The following is a 12,214-nucleotide window of genomic DNA, read 5'->3' as shown; positions in this document are numbered from 1 at the left end:
GGTGATTTGTTTGTAGCTGAACTCTCTACAAGGTAATTTCTTCTAGCTGATCTTTCTACAGGGTGATTTGTTTGTAGCTGAATTCTCTACAGGGCGATTTGTTTGCAGCTAAACTGCTGAACTCTCTACAGTGTAACTTCTTCTAGCTGAACTCTCTACGGGTGGCTTGTTTCCAGCTGAACTCTCTACAGGGTGATTTGTTTCTAGCTGAACTCTCTAGTAGGTAACTTCTTCTAGCTGATCTTTCTACAGGGTGATTTATTTGTAGCTGAATTCTCTACAGGGCAATTTGTTTGCAGCTGAACTCTCTACATGGTAGTTTCTTTGTAGCTGAACTCTCTACAATGTGACTTCTTCTAGCTGAACTCTCTACAGGGTGACTTGTTTCTAGCTCATCTCTCTACAGTGTAACTTGTTTCTAGCTGAACTCTCTACAGGGTGATTTGTTTGTAACTGAATTCTCTACAAGGTAACTTCTTCTAGCTGATCTTTCTACAGGGTGATTTGCTTGTCTCTACAGGGCAATTTGTTTGCAGCTGAACTCTCTACATGGTAGTTTCTTTGTAGCTGAACTCTCTACAATGTAACTTCTTCTAGCTGAACTCTCTACAAGGTAACTTCTTCTAGCTGATCTTTCTACAGGGTGATTTGTTTGTCTCTACAGGGAAATTTGTTTGCAGCTGAACTTTCTACATGGTAGTTTCTTTGTAGCTGAACTCTCTACAATGTAACTTCTTCTAGCTGAACTCTCTACAGGGTGACTTGTTTCTAGCTGAACTCTCTACAGGGTGATTTGTTTGTAGCTGAACTCTCTACAAGGTAACTTCTTCTAGCTGATCTTTCTACAAGGTGATTTGTCTGTAGCTGAATTCTCTACAGGGCAATTTGTTTGCTGCTGAACTCTCTACATGGTAGTTTCTTTGTAGCTGAATTCTCTACAATGTAACTTCTTCTAGCTGAACTCTCTACAGGGTGACTTGTTTGTAGCTGAACTCTCTACAAGGTAACTTCTTCTAGCTGATCTTTTTACAGGGTGATTTGTTTGTAGCTGAACTCTCTACAAGGTAACTTCTTCTAGCTGAACTCTCTACAGGGTGACTTGTTTCTAGCTGATCTCTCTACAGGGTGACTTGTTTCTAGCTGAACTCTCTACAGGGTGATTTGTTTGTAACTGAACTCTCTACAAGGTAACTTCTTCTAGCTGATCTTTCTACAGGGTGATTTGTTTGTAGCTGAATTCTCTACAGGGCGATTTGTTTGCTGCTGAACTCTCTACATGGTAGTTTCTTTGTAGCTGAACTCTCTACAATGTAACTTCTTCTAGCTGAACTCTCTACGGGTGACTTGTTTCTAGCTGATCTCTCTACAGGGTGACTTGTTTCTAGCTGAACTCTCTACAGGGTGATTTGTTTGTAGCTGAACTCTCTACAAGGTAACTTCTTCTAGCTGATCTTTCTACAGGGTGATTTGTTTGTCTCTACAGGGAAATTTGTTTGCAGCTGAACTCTCTACATGGTAGTTTCTTTGTACCTGAACTCTCTACAATGTAACTTCTTCTAGCTGAACTCTCTACAGGGTGACTTGTTTCTAGCTGAACTCTCTACATGGTAGTTTCTTTGTAGCTGAACTCTCTACAATGTAACTTCTTCTAGCTGATCTCTCTACAGGGTGACTTGTTTCTAGCTAAACTCTCTACAGGGTGATTTGTTTGTAGCTGAACTCTCTACAAGGTAACTTCTTCTAGCTGATCTTTCTACAGGGCGATTTGTTTGCAGCTGAACTCTCTACATGGTAGTTTCTTTGTAGCTGAACTCTCTACAATGTAACTTCTTCTAGCTGACCTCTCTACAGGGTGACTTGTTTCTAGCTGATCTCTGTACAGGGTGACTTGTTCCTAGCTGAACTCTCTACAGGTGATTTGTTTGCATCTGAACTCTCTTACATGGTGGTTTCTTTGTAGCTGAACTCTCTACAAAGTGACTTCTTCTAGCTGATCTAATTACAGGATCACTTGTTTCTAACTGAACTCTCTACAGTGTTATCTGTTCATAGCGGAACTTTCTACTGGGTGATTTGTTTGCAGCTAAACTCTTTGCATGATTGTTTCTTTGTAACTGAACTCTCTATAAAGTGACTTCTTCTAGCTGATCTCACTACAGGATGACTTGTTTCTAACTGAACTCTCTATAGTGTGATCTGTTCATAGCGGAACTTTCTACTGGGTGATTTGTTTGCTGCTAAACTCTTTGCATGATTGTTTCTTTGTAACTGAACTCTCTACAAGGTAACTTCTTCTAGCTGATCTCTCTACAGGGCAATTTGTTTGTAGCTGAATTCTCTACAGGGTGATTTATTTGAGCTGAACTCTCTACATGATGGCTTCTTTGTAGCTGAACTCTCTATTAGGTACCTTCTTCTAGCTGATCTGACTACAGGGTGACTTGTTTGTAGCTGAATTCCCTACAGAATAACTTGCAATGTAATATAACTGTGTAAATTATACATGCAGCTGAATGCTTTATTAGGGTGACTGTTCTATTAGAGTATATCGATCTCGCATTTGCTGCACGTAGTTGCCTTTCGAATCATAACTCAGCGATTTGTAATCCGATTCTTCTGTACTACTGCAAGAACTTTCTATGATGATTATTCCAGCTACATACTGATTTTCAGCTCGTTGCTCTAAGCGGTTTGCCTTGTAGACACGAAAACTAATAGTTTTTTTATTCATAAAAATCGATCGCGTAATTTTGACACAGGTTGGGTTTTGTGTCATATCTCCATGGTCTTTATCCCGATTCCTTTAAAACCACACAAAGGCACTCCTACGATGGTTGCTCCATCTACATATCAATTTTCAACTGATTCCTCCAAGGGGTTTACCCTGTAGGCGTGACAGACCTTCGACCTCCTTTTACGCAAATAATCGGTAATAACTCCGTGAATGTTCATCGGATTCCTACCAAAGTTGGTACGGACATCCGCCTTAATGAGCCCTTTAAGTGTGCCAAATTTCAGCCCAATCCGAGCACGCATTCGTGTTTTATGGCGAATTTTGCGAAGTGTGCGAAATGAAGAAGATGAAGAAGAAAAAAAACGAAGAAATTAAAACGAAATTTTGTTCGCTCGTATCTCGGAGATGGCTGGAGCGATTTTCTTCAAATTTGGTATGTAGACTCCCCTAACTGGGCGGCACGTCTCTAGAAAATTTGGTTCCAATCGGATAAGGGATCACAGAGCTACATAGGTGTGAAAATTGCGTTTTCTTTCTTCCTGTTAATATACTCACGGTGTAGCGCGCCGGCTTCTTGGGCCGCACGACACACTTTCGTGTGTCTTGATTTAACTGAATTTTGTAAACAGGTCTTTAACATTCATCCAGGAGCTATATGTAGAACTAAAATTTTTTATCCATTTAGACTGAGCAATGTTGGTGCTAACTATTGACCAGATTTGATGTCATTAATTTCCTTCAATTTGTCTGAAGCTATGAATCATTAAAGTTGGTATATTGGATGTGTACGTTGGAAGACGCCTTTTCACAAAACCAGTTACAATATTACACAATTATAGTTAATGACAGCACTATATACGGGTATTATATGCAAGTATAGTCAAAAATCTTTGCTGATTAGCTAAATGTATAATACACCATATAATTGCTATTGATAAACTGTATTCACTTAGAAGTTTGTCAAGAAGTAGGGCTGTAGCTCTACACTCTGCCCAGCACCTTCGTGCGTACTAAGCGCCTCTAAAATTAATTATCGTGTTGCTGTTGTTTACTGAAGATGTTTGGAGCATTTTAACAGCTTTTAAGACTTCACAACCATCTTCAAGGGCCAAAATGGCAACAATCATCAGTGAAACACTACTAAGAGGTGATTATTTGCTGCTTCAAAAATGCAACAACTGACTAGCAAGAGAATCTGGATCTCCCCAACCACCTACAACTTAGCCTGTTTGTGCCCCTCCCCTTGCTGGCTCCTGGATCCGCCCCTGCATACTTAGCTTCTTTTTTATGTAATTGAACATTTTCTACTCTTGACTTGTTGTTTAGCTACATGCCACTTCAGTTTTGCTGTACACTATATTATTATAAGTAGATGCAAGTCTTTACATAATTCTTATAGGTCCACCTGTTTCATAGTGTCATCGGACAAAGTGAAATATGTTTGTCAAAATATCATGGGATCCTGTCACTACTGCTCTATAGTGGGTGTACCAATATCATACGATATAACTGTTACAATATCATCATCTGATGGAGTAATGATGATGAGAATAACCAACACTTCCTATAATATCACTGGATTAACACTTGCCACCAACTATACAGTCACTGTGACTAGTAGAAATGAAGCTGGTGTTGGAGAGGCAGCTGTGACAATGTTCATATTCCAGGCTGTGCCTAATGGTAAGACAATAAAGCCTTGTGTGTATTTGCAAATGTAATAATAAAAGACTTATGTTATGTTGTCACCTCAGTATAATTGTATGCAAAAAATATGTGTACCCACATGAAATGAATGTAACTCTGGATAGGAAATGAAAATTTAGTGGTGACTTGTATACTAAATTTTCTTACAAATAGAAATTGGCAATTCGCATATCTTATAAGTGCGCAGTTGCAACCCCAAGTTCATACAGGTGCACTTGCTAATATTGCATGCATGGCACAGTATGGTGGTAGCTGTAATAAATGTGAGTGTAAAATGTGACTTTGTTTTTCTGTAATCATTTACTCTGCATTGTTTTATGCTTTATCAGGTGTTGATCATCTTACAACCTAGCTTGTTGATAGTCACATGGGATCCTGCTGTCATCTGATGACAATGATACTATGATGTACTATGTCAATGTAACTTGCTTGACTGCCACATTCCTTAATTTGAGAAGAAATACAACCTACATTATCACAGTAGCTGAAGTTATTGAGGCAGGAGTTGGGGTGGCTGTTGGTATCATCGTTAGCACTGCAATAGGAAATGACATAAATCCAGGCAACCATGAAAGTTTATTACACACGCACACGCACACACACACACACACACACACACACACACACACACACACACACACACACACACACACACACACACACACACACACACACACACACACACACACACATAAAGCAAAGGCAAAGCCTTCAGCTGCCACTACGCGGTCACACTGCCCAGTGGCCAGCACTGGGACACTGCGTGCTACTCAGGTGCTATGAGTCAGTGCAGGCATGCCCTCCTGGGGCAGGACTAGTAACCTGCAGGAGGCTGTACCATGTCTCACAGGTGAAGGTGTGGGCACCCGGAGTCCCACCTGGACCTTCAACTGCTATATGAGACATGGACAGTTGAGCATTTGCTTCCCCAGTTTACACCAGATACCCATTGATGATACAGCTGGGTGGGCTGCTTCCCCAGTTGGCACCAGGCCACCAGGTCCCCATTTTAACAGCTGGGTACACACACACACACACACACACACACACACACACACACACACACACACACACACACACACACACATATGCATGCACACACACACACACACACACACACACGCACGCACGCACACACACACACACACAACACACACACACACACTTAGTTGCTTTAATGGTAGTACATGTATAATGATAATTTTGCTGTGTTCAGATAAAGACCTGTAATGATAATTTTAATCTACTATATGTCTTTCGTTAAACATTGCATCTGTAATCATTTACTCTGCATTACTTAATGCTTTATAAGGTGTTACTTATTTTACAAACACAACCTACAAATCAAACTTGATGATAGTCACATGGGATCCTGCTGTCAATCTTTATTGTGGTGGAGTGTCACATTACCTATTGGCGATATCATCTGATGATAATGATGGTCAGTGTAACTTGTTTATAAATCTGAGGAGAAATACAACCTATATTATCAAAGTATAGTTGGTGTAAATGAGGCAGGAGTTGGGTTGGTCACTGTGAATATGGCAACAGGAAATGATTCATTACATAAATCAGGTGTGTCTTGCAACTATGATAGTTTACTACACACACACACACATTATGTTATTTGTGTTAATAGTTCTCCATTTGTGGTAATTTTACTGTGTTGGGATAAAGACCTGTACCGATATTGTGATCTACCATGTTTGTTTGGTTAAACGCTGCACCTTCAATGGTAACCACACTTAAATGGTACCACAATCAATTTCAAAAATAAGAGCTTAAACATTGTTTTCGAGCATTAAATGTAAATAATTGCCACATTGATATTTGGAGCTAAGGTAATAAATGCTGTAACATTTAACTAAGTACATAAATACAGTATGTATACCGTTACAAAATTTAACAGTATATAACTCTTTCAAATATTACTCTACTATAATTGTACCCTGGCGCTTGTATCTGCTCCATCAATGTTTGGTAAATGTATAGTCCCAGTGTGCTGGATAGAGCACTTACCGTATGTTTGAGAAGTGTTAAAACCTAAAAAGATGACTCATGCACAGATGTAGTGAAAGTTTGCTCCCTGATAATGTTTACAAGTACAAGGAAAAGGAATTTTAACCTTTTATTAGGGATCACAGGAAAAAGAGGTAATGAAACAAGGATGGTCGCCTACATCTGTAAATATGCAAGTGCGCATTTAATCCCTACTGCAGTCTATACCTCACATGACTGAATTAGGGACTAAATGTCCACTTGTATATCTGTAGGAGTAGGTAACCTCCCTTGTTTCATTATTTTTTCATAATCAAGGTTAAAATTTCTATTTTTTTTCTTCTTGTACTTATTTGTTTACTTTTTGTAAATAGATGTGAGCTTGGGCGTACCGCATCAAAAAAAAACACCAGGCTAATTGTTTTTGTCTAAATGTGTGCCTCACCTATCAATTGTTGCAAAAGTGAAGTAGCTCCATTTTCAGTTATGCTCAGTCCATTGCAAATGAAGAGTAATACAATGAGCACCTCTGCAATACTACGGAAATATGGGCGATTCCTGTTTAAAATGTAGGAAAGCCAGCACAAGCGCTAACATGACTGAATTGTTACCACAAGCTGTCAGTTAAAATTAAGAAATGGGACACAAAAGTGATGTGTGTATCGTACATACTGTGGTATGCCAGAAGGTCCTGTCAAGCTGAAGCAATATTTATCAGTGAAAAAATCAAGCCCATAGCCTTAATCGTTATTGAGTTATGTATGTTTATCTAAAGGCGTCAGTCAGTCAATCCTAACCAGTCAGTCAACAGAGAATATCACTGAATAAAAAAATAGCAACCTAATGGAAACATTTTGAGTCACACCGAAGGTACTTTTGGTTGCATGATTATTCCTAACCAATACTGCCAAGGCACCTAGGTATATTGCATGTGAGCTAGGCTGGTATGAAGCCCTAACTTTTGTGATTCCTAATACACAGTGCTATCATGCTGTATGATACTTCAATGCAAAATATAACTTTGTAGGTGATTTTTGTATCTGTAAAACATCAACTTGTTACTTCTATGCATGTTTTTTTTATAGATGTTTCAGACGATACTGAACTTTCCATGACAACAGTAATTGCTATCAATACGGTGCATGGTCACCTTTGTTGTTACACTAATTGTTTCTATACTGATCAGTGCCATCATTACTAGCCTGTATTAGAAGAACGGGTATGAGCTCACGAGGACTATGTCTAACACATATAAAGTTATTGGTGAAAGAAACCAGCTTGTCCTGGCAGAACAAAACCAAGATGGTTTTAGTGTAGAGAACCCAGTTTATGATACTGTTCAGATAAACCATATTGATGTGGAGTTATGCCACCCTAAAGTAAAGAAACAAAGTTAATAAGTCTCATTAATTAGATGTGTAGCTTCACTATTGCTATACAGTTTTTTGCATAATATGCTATATTTTGTTTACTTATTGTCCGTGTAGTACCTACATCTACTTTTTGCAAGTTGTTTAAAATTACAATGGTTTAAACAGTACCTATAAACTACATAAACACAGCATAGTGTAATTTGGTTACTGCATACACTATGTAACGTTTATTTGTGACTGGATCTATGAAAAAGAGTCTTACAGCCTTTCCAAATTCTCAAGTTTTAATGTATTTAACCTATCACCTTCAAATTACACCAAGCAATAGTGCCATGTTAGGGGTATTTAGTGACCGAATTACAGGGTGATAGCATTTTCACATGGGTTGCCATGTACATGCAATTAGAAAGGCTATAAGACTCCCTTTCGCAGATCTGGTCACATATACTGCCTACAGGCATTTCATTACTGTGACCATAATCTGAGTCAGAGCTGCACCCCTCATATAGATTTCTGACCTTGACTGGCCACACATCTGAATGTCTATACATATATACCTTCCTATACAATTCCTGCTGCAGCTGATCTTGTTGCACGTGTTGACACTACCTCACATACTCTCTTTATGATCCTGCAGTCATCATCAGTAAGAATGGACACCTAATTGATACATCCTTCATTCCTTCTGTAATTTAATCGTGGAAAGGTTGCTACCATTCCTGGCACATGTACACATATTATGCTATCACACAGACACACATGTGGACACAAAGACTTACACAAACATGCAAGCACTACACATGTGTACTCACACAGTAAACTTACATTACACACACTATCCACTACTCATGCATGCGTATACTAGCTTGCATGCAAATAAGATGCAAGCTGTATTCTCTTTATTAGCTATTTAAACTGGATAGCTATTCACTATCCAAGAGTTTTGTATATGGTGGAAGGACTAATGCTGGACTATTTATATCTTGTGGATGGTGATGTGGACACCACGCCTGGAATTTCTACATATTAACTAGTGGTATCAACCCCCCAGTTTAACATCAGATTTCCATTGATTCAGCTGGCTAGACTGGACAGAACCATAGGTTCTTTTAGAAGAAAAAGTGGACATTATAATGTGGAATGATTACCCCCCTTCAAGAAAAAAAATTTGAAACAATATACTAAATGGTTGAATATGGAAACATTTCAATCAATAAAAATAACAATTTTTTTAGGTAGCAAATTCAAGCTCAACTGAGACCAGCTATATGGATGACATCTGGCAAGAGTATCTCTAGATCTGCTTCTACCATCTATGTCTAAATGTGTTGGAATGTCACAGTGAATATATGGATGATAAAGCCTGAGTGTTCTCACAGTGGGGGCAGTGAGAGTTTTGACAATGAAAGTTACACACTGAAGATGGATTGTATTCATGGGGGTCATGAGCTTTCCCCCAGGAAAATTTTCATAATTATTTTAGAAGTTCTGAGTGTATTTTAGACATAATTTCACTAATAAATTAGATAGTTAAATATACTTGCAGTTTGTAAAAGTGACTGTTCTATTGGAGAGTATGTTCTATAATATATGTTACTTAGTTGGTTTTGGGAACATTGCAGTTTCTCATACAAGAGAACAATTGTCAAAGAGGTAAAAAGTAAGACTGCAATGAAATGATTTCAGAATATAATTGTCAACATACAATGGTGTGACAGAAAAGACTACAGATTAATGTCTGGTATGGATGTAAATTGGATATAACTACTATATTAACTCTCTCTTTATGCTGTTTAATGATATGAATTGCAGGAGTGGCACAAAGGAAGTGAAGTGATGTCAGGGGCAGGAATTTTGAAAAAAGAGATTCTAGTCTCGCATGGCCAGATTTTCCCTAAAATTTTTCAAAACTTATTTTTCAGTAGAGGAAGGGGGAGATTGGTCCCCCTTTAGAAACGCCTATGCCACTAATATTGTCTGGTTCTTAATTGTTCTAGCTACTAGAGTTCAGGCTGCTGTATTATATTGCATGGTAGTTGTGCCTGATCATAATTTTAATATAAATTATACTATAGTCTGAAACTTTGAACCCGCCCTTACAACCACAAAGTGTGGTTTATAGTTGTACTGAGTATATACTATGTAGATTATGGGAATCACATCACAAAAGATTTTTATTATTATTTGTAACTAATTATAATTGTATAGATAGCTACCTAATTAACACCCCCTATTGCTCTTCAGAGATATGAATTAATCCAATCATATGCAACACTCTCATATGATTGTCACCATGATGCTCTATTAGTCATGTTCCAGGTTTCCAAGCCTAGCAATAAGATACTAGCTATCAAGCTAGCTCGTATCATAGCTTGCATGGGTGGAAACGGGATTGTTTCATGACGGACCTGTTGTAGCTAGCTAGCTATACTAACACATACCAATAACCATAGCTATATCCAGGGGCGGATCCAGAAGCTGGTGAGGGGAGGGGCACAAACAGGCTAAGTTGTAGGTGGTTGGGGAGAGCCAGATTCTCTTGTTACTTGAAGCAGCAAATAATCACCTCTTAGTAGTGTCTCACTGTTTATTTTGCCATTTAGGCCTTTGCAGATGGTAGTGAAGCCTTACAAAGGCTTTGAATGTCTTAAACAACCAACATGATAACTATTTTAGAGGTGTTTCAGTGGTGGATCTAGTTTCAGGTCCAATAACTGTGATCCCAGACTGAGAAGTGTATATAGTGTGTACAAGTTGAGCTGGATCCTGAAAAACAGCTAAAAATTAAAAGTGGCTTTTTCTCAAGAGAGTTAACATTTCAACCATAGTGGTGACAGCAAAGGTGTCAACAACAGATATGTACGGTTTGGCTCCATTACAAGCTCAGGAAAGGGCTGTAACGGACACTGTATTTATGGCTTCCCATAGGAAATGTATGGTGAAAAATTCGATTGGCTGTAAACATTATGTCGGACATTTGAGCAAAAATATTTTTAGCGGGTCAAGCAGTACTACAAATCAGCCAAATTTCAAGATCATGTGTAACTGCATCCATGAGTTATTAAATATTTTTGAGGATCCAGCTCAACGCATACATACTATAGTCCTGTTAGGCTGAATGTTAACTCAGTCTTGATAGCTCAGTGGCCTAATAGCTACATAGATCTACAGTTTACACTAGCTGGCAATGAATCAGTAAAAATCGACAAATATTGTTTCACAGTTGAATCTTCAGAACGTTTTGAAGCAAAACAACAGTTGTAGTCATTAACAATATAATTATTTTAGAGGCGCTTAACATGCTTGAATGCCGTAATGGCATTTTCAGTGAATTCAAAGGCAATTGTATTAAAGCTTGACCAGTAGCAAATCCCAATATAATACATTAAATATAACTCTTGGTGATTTTATCACCCACCTGAATTATAAATAAATTTGGGGCACACGCACTATTTTTAGAGGGGGCTTCAGCCAGAGGAGGTTGGACGTATTCACGTGGGCTGCAGATTTTCATTGGAAAATCTTCATTTCAAGACAATTTTATTAAAACTATAATGCATTTGAAAGTTTATGTATTTCTAAATCTAACAGCTTGGTGAACCCCAGCAAACCCCACTGATTTGGCTGGCAGAGTTTAAAGTGCCAATAAAATAAATTACGCAAAATCTGTTTTATTGAGTAGGGTAATACAACGATCTCAGTGTAATGCAGTGAAGGGTCTTTGTTTCATTACAAGAAACGACAACAAGTCTGGTAAAGTTGTAGCTATGCATCAAATCACAATTTATTAATTTCACCCCGAATCTCAAGTGCTTAGAGAAAACAAAGTACATAGCCTTGAAGCCTATGTGAAGGTCAATCTGAATATTTAACAAACCCCAGTGAACCCCATCATTTTTCAGTTTAGTATTACAACTATTGAGGGTCACGTGAAATACAAAGAAAAGAATGCAATTAAAGAGCAATATATTTAAGTAGCGCTTATAGCGTGTCCAACCTCCTCTGGGTTTCAGCTGAAACCATTGCAAGTCCCCCATATCTGCCACTGCGCTTACTGCACACGAAGGTAAAGCTGGGTAATGATTTCACAGCTAGTTGGTTCGCTTTGGTTTCAGGTGCATTTGTAATAAAATGTGCATATTTTCAAGAGTTTTATAAACTGACCTTGGCCTGACATAAAGATCAGTATTTTAATTATGATTATGATTATGATTGTGATAATTGGAAGGCAGCAAAATCCTGATTACATCCAATGAAAAAAAAAATCAGAAGCATGCATGGCTGGCTCCTCCACAAGGGGGGGGCATTTGCCCCAAATGCCCCATCCTAGATCCGCATTGATATCTATTATGATCCTGTTATAAATTGAAATTCCAGATCTCATGCAGTTGTATGGTTCTCC

At 38.3% G+C, this 12,214-nt stretch overlaps 1 long non-coding RNA gene across 1 annotated transcript; it reads left to right on the top strand.

Annotated features, from left to right (window-relative positions):
* The first annotated feature begins 5,619 nt into the window (after positions 1 to 5,619).
* On the top strand, positions 5,620 to 7,954 carry LOC136269049 (uncharacterized). Its single transcript, XR_010707205.1, has 3 exons — positions 5,620 to 5,882; positions 5,942 to 6,016; positions 7,525 to 7,954. It is a non-coding gene; the product is annotated as an uncharacterized lncRNA (long non-coding RNA).
* Positions 7,955 to 12,214: the final 4,260 nt, after the last annotated feature.

This window comes from Dysidea avara, chromosome 10 (genome assembly GCF_963678975.1).
Source record: "Dysidea avara chromosome 10, odDysAvar1.4, whole genome shotgun sequence".
NCBI lineage: Eukaryota > Metazoa > Porifera > Demospongiae > Dictyoceratida > Dysideidae > Dysidea > Dysidea avara.
Note: the sequence above shows the minus strand (reverse complement) of the source record. Positions and strands in the feature narration are given on the sequence as shown.